This window comes from Macrobrachium nipponense, chromosome 26, assembly GCF_015104395.2.
Source record: "Macrobrachium nipponense isolate FS-2020 chromosome 26, ASM1510439v2, whole genome shotgun sequence".
Classification (NCBI taxonomy): domain Eukaryota; kingdom Metazoa; phylum Arthropoda; class Malacostraca; order Decapoda; family Palaemonidae; genus Macrobrachium; species Macrobrachium nipponense.
The window spans coordinates 49478596-49484191 of record NC_087215.1 but is presented as its reverse complement, the minus strand read 5'-3'; positions in this window follow the sequence as shown (position 1 = coordinate 49484191).

The following is a 5596-nucleotide window of genomic DNA, read 5'->3' as shown; positions in this document are numbered from 1 at the left end:
ATTGAATTTCCCTCCAAGTTCATTTCAGACTAATCTTCCTTTTCCAGTTTTCTTTAAAGATTTGTCTTTTACTTCCACTTCATTTTCAGCAGCTGTTTGCCACAAGAGTAAAGGAGAGGGAAGCCATGTCATTAATTAAAACCGGTATGGATACGCATTTAACAACTTGCTTTAGCAGATGTTGAGACCCAACATTACGTAAAAAATGCAAATTTTAATACCAAGGGATAGATATGAGTGATTATGAGTAATTTCGACGGATAGAGGACATACGAATCTACTTAAAACATGGCCCCCCCGCCCCGCCCCCTGTTAGCTAAGATGATGGCGGGTCAATATTTGCCCTGCCCAGCGTTTTGCTTAAATTAAGCATATTTTGCGGCCGTAATCAAACCTCCTTCCAGGTTAATATGCAAATGTCCCTCTCATTACCAGCCTTTCTTGTAAGCCAACCAGTCAGCTTCTCTGGGTCTTGCCTGGAAACGCTTCAGCTTTTCTTAGTTTCCCAACCTGAAGACAATGTCTCCAACCAATCCCCTCCTGCTGTTATCTGGGGGCCCGCTCAGGATTCACTTCAAAAAAATCCTTGTTTTGTTTGACTAAAGTCTGATAGGATGATTGTTTGATTGGAATGTACGACAGTACCACATGGAGTAGAGCGGGACCACTCAAGCTCGTAACTCAAGACTTGGGTAGTCGGTCGAACAGGGTTAACTTTGGTAATTTAGCTTAACTGGCAGCTTGCACGAAGAGGAACCACATGAGTAATGTCCCGATGTGAAATTGCCTGATTTCAGATGACTGCACCGGGTTATGAATCACGGTCGGATGGTCCATATCTCATATCATGGCAATTTGCTTCCTACTTACGTGATATAAGAGACAATACCACACCTAACCCTACCTGCCTCCAGTCCATGGTAAACATCCCCTCCAACCTCTCCTTTTTCCCTACATCCCGTCGCGAATTCTTCATTCGCCCATAATAAGATGCAATAAAACTATCACTTCTCGAGTTCATGGCTGGTGTTTAACTGTCTGCAAGTTTCTTTGCTGTATTAGTTATATATATCAATTTTTTTCTTTGGCGATTTTCATCTTGCCTTTATTTCACCGAGGGAGTTTTGCTGGTTTCGTGCTATCCTAATTTTTAAGGGTTGTTTCAAAGAAGCAGCGTATTGTGTATATCTGCTAAACCACAAACAGATAATACCGTGATAAACAGATCTGTTTTTAATGAAGTATATTGTTTTTAACTGCTTTGAAAGGCTTCCGGACTAAACAAAGAGTGATTTCAACATTTGCCGATAAGTTAAATCAGAACTGAATCCATGCATTATGAAAATACTAAAGTCGGTATCGAGAGAGAGAGAGAGAGAGAGAGAGAGAGAGAGAGAGAGAGAGAGATACTCTTCTAGCAATATTAAAGCGTTCACTCTATACCGTAGCAAAAGATGACAGTACGATTCACGTGCTAAATGACCTATAGAGTAAGCAAAATGCTTTTGAAAACAAGATGCTTAACATATCTTTTAAACAGCAGATTTGCAAATTGATAATTTGTCTAAATCTTAAGCTAGAAGATTTCATTTGAACAACCTGTCAAGAATTACGTAAAAAAAAAAAAAATAAAGTAAAAGATAGGTTGATAGATATATCGAAAACTTTATGAATATTGTGTGCTTTGAGCTTTTCCTTTCGTTTTTGGTTAATTTCGTCGCCTGCAAATTGCTGACTATGAGCAAGTGAAATATAGTGAACTTTGCATTCACATTCGTGATTAGCGGCCAGTAATACTGCATAATAATAATAATAATAATAATAATAATAATAATAATAATATATTGGAAGGAGACCCTCTTTCAAACAAGTTTTATTGAAAGATATTGCTGCATCAGCTGCATTCAACTTGTAAATAGTCTTCTCTATTTTTCTAATAATAGCTTTCTCTCTGCTACTACAACTGGCGAGTATTGCGCCGATATTACTCATCAGGAGGAGTCATTTCGGGGATATTGCTTAAATTTATTTATTTGTCACAGTACATGAACAAATAAAAATACAAGTCGTCTAGTGGCCAACGTTTCTCTCGGTATCATCCGAGCATGATCACGGCAGTGGATCGGAGTAGACTGTAGGTGTTGTCAAGATCTACTCAATATATAGCGGCAGGTCAGCAGGGGGTCAACCGCGAGCTGCGTTTTCATTGGCTGGTGGCGCAATGCGCTCCAGCTATTGGTTGAAAGAAGTTTTCTTCAAGACGCTTCTCGTCGTTGAAGGTTGCGCTGTTGCAGCCTAGCTGATCGTCGAGGCTGGGGCATGACTTCCCTGGGCGCTCTGTCACGACGGCTCGCGTTGTCATTGGCTGATGGGCTGCTTGTCTCATCTGGTATTCTTTGATCGGGAGTGTCGTTCGGTCTGGATTATTTTGCTATTTATTTATTGCACATAGGTCTCCTTGGAGGTTGGTGGGGAGGAAGAGCACTTCCTGCGTTCTTATTCAATGAGGGCTTCTCTTGTTGTATGAGGAGTGCCTCGAGCAGTCGCAAAACGCCGTTGGTCAGGAGCCCTCCCTATTATCTTAATATTCTTGATAATACCGTCGCGGGAGATGGCTTCCTGGTGTGCTGTCATGGTATGGTGTTTAATTGCCCCTTCTTGTGCGTGGCAAGAAATCCTCTTGGACAGTTTCATAGAAGTCATACCAACGTAAGAGCCGGGACATCCACGGACGGGGCATGAGAATTGGTAGACTACATTCGACTGTTTCAAGAGGTCTCTTGCTGGGGGGGTCGGGTTGTTCTTCATGATAAGGTCGCGGGTACGTCGATTTTGGTAATAAATCACGAGTTTCGAGTTCTTTTGTCGACTTCGGTGGGGGTCACATTTTCTCTGATGATTTTTCTCAATGCATCTTCGTCCTCACGGTGACGTGCGTGCATTCTGGCTTTGTAAAACAGCTTGAATCTTCTCAAAACATGGGGGTGGGGCTGCGGTCTCTCCCATCTCGTTATACCACCGATCCAACGCTGTTCGGACTTCTTTATTAATGAGTCGATTCGGATACCCGTTATTAACGAGTACCTGAGTGACTCGGTCGAGTTCTTTGTGAGTGTCCTGCCAGGAAGAACAGTGCATGAGGGCCCTCCGAATGCAGGCCCTGACTGTGGTTTCTTGAACCGTGCAGGACATTCGCTGTCACCATTCAGGCAAAGTCCTAAGTTTGTTTTCTTTGTATATACCGAAGTTTTTAGGCCATCGTCGGTCTTGGAGACGAGGACGTCGAGAAAGGGGAGGGGAGCCGGCCTTCGTTGCTGAATTCGACGGTATAATTCAGCGAACTGCACTGCTGGAACATGCCGCCGGACAGCTTCAACCTCTCCTCATTCTCGGCATGTACACAGATATCGTCGATATATCTGGCGTATTTACGGGGTTTTCTTATATTGGAGAAAACTCTCTCTTCCACAGTACCCATACAAAAGTTGGCAAATAGGACACCATGAGGTGAACCCATAGCGAGTCCGTCTTTTTGCCGGAACATCTGGCCTTTGTGGGTGAAAGGGGCCGTTCTTCGTACATATCTCGAGGAGTGCCCGCAGGGATACTTCTGGGATATTTAGCTGGGGTGTAGAGGGGTCCCTGTAGATGCGGTCCATAATGATATCGATGGTCTCGAAGAAGGCCCCTTTCTCCACCCACAAAAGGCCAGATGTTCCGACAAAAAGACGGAGTCGCGATGGGTTCCCCTCTCGGTGTCCTATTCGCCAATTTTTTATATGGGTACTGTGGGGAAGAGAGAGTTTTCTCCAATATAAGAAAACCCCGTAAATACGACCAGATATATCGACGATATCTTTGTACATGCCGAGAATGAGGAAGAGGTTGAAGCTGTCCGGCGCATGTTCCAGCAGTGCAGTTCGCTGAATTATACCGTCGAATTCAGCAATGAAGGCCAGCTCCCCTTTCTCGACGTCCTCGTCTCCAAGACCGACGATGGTCTAAAAACTTCGGTATATACAAAGAAAACAACTTAGGACTTTGCCTGAATGGTGACAGCGAATGTCCTGCACGGTTCAAGAACACCACAGTCAGGGCCTACATTCGGAGGGCCCTCACGCACTGTCTTCCTGGCAGGACACTCACACAGAACTCGACCGAGTCACTCAGGTACTCGTTAATAACGGGTATCCGAATCGACTCATTAATAAAGAAGTCCGAACAGCGTTGGATCGGTGGTATAACGAGAGTGAGAGACCGCAGCCCCCACCCCACCCCCATGAGAAGATCAAGCTGTTTTACAAAGCCAGAATGCACGCACGTCACCGTGAGGACGAAGATGCATTGAGAAAAATCATCAGAGAAAATGTGACCCCCACCGAAGTCGACAAAGAACTCGAACTCGTGATTTATTACCAAAATCGACGTACCCGCGACCTTATCATGAAGAACAACACCCGACCCCCCCAGCAAGAGACCTCTTGAAACAGTCGAATGTAGTCTACCAATTCTCATGCCCCGTCCGTGGATGTCCCGGCTCTTACGTTTGGTATGACTTCTATGAAACTGTCCAAGAGGATTTCTTTGCCACGCACAAGAAGGGGCAATTAAAAACCATACCATGACAGCACACCAGGAAGCCATCTCCCGCGACGGTATTATCAAGAATATAAGATAATAGGGAGGGATCCTGACCAACGGCGTTTGCGACTGCTCGAGGCACTCCTCATACAACAAGAGAAGCCCTCATTGAATACGACGCAGGAAGTGCTCTTCCTCCCCACCAACCTAAGGAGACCTATGTGCATAAATAATAGCACAAATATGACCAGACCGAACGACACTCCCGATCAAAGAATACCAGATGAGACAAGCAGCCATCAGCCAATGACAACGCGAGCACCGTCGTGACACAGCGCCCAGGGAAGTCTTGCCCCAGCCTCGACGATCAGCTAGGCTGCAACAGCGCAACCTTCAACGACGAGAAGCGTCTTGAAGAAAACTTCTTTAACCAATAGCTGGAGCGCATTGCGCCACCAGCCAATGAAAACGCAGCTCGCGGTTGACCCCCTGCTGACCTGCCGCTATATATTGAGTAGATCTTGACAACACCTACATCTACTCCGATCCACTGCCGTGATCATGCTCGGATGATACCGAGAGAAACGTGGCACTAGATCGACTTGTATTTTTATTTGTTCATGTACTGTGACAAATAAATAAATTTTAAGCAATATCCCCGAAATTGACTCCTCCTGATGAGTAATATCGGCGCAATACTCGCCAGTTGTAGTAGCAGAGAGAAAGCTATTGTTAGAAAAATAGAGAAGACTATTTACAAGTTGAATGCAGCTGATGCAGCAATATCTTTCAATAAAATAATAATAATAATAATAATAATTATTATTATTATTATTATTATTATTATTATTAGCACGAGGCCATATGCATAGAATATACAAAGAAGAGGCATTACAACAGAAAGACACACACTAGATACATGAGTTAAATGATAAAAATGATAATTGGCAGTATCCACTCAGTTACTGAGGTAGTAATGGACAAAAAAATAGTAATTATATTATTGGTAGTGACA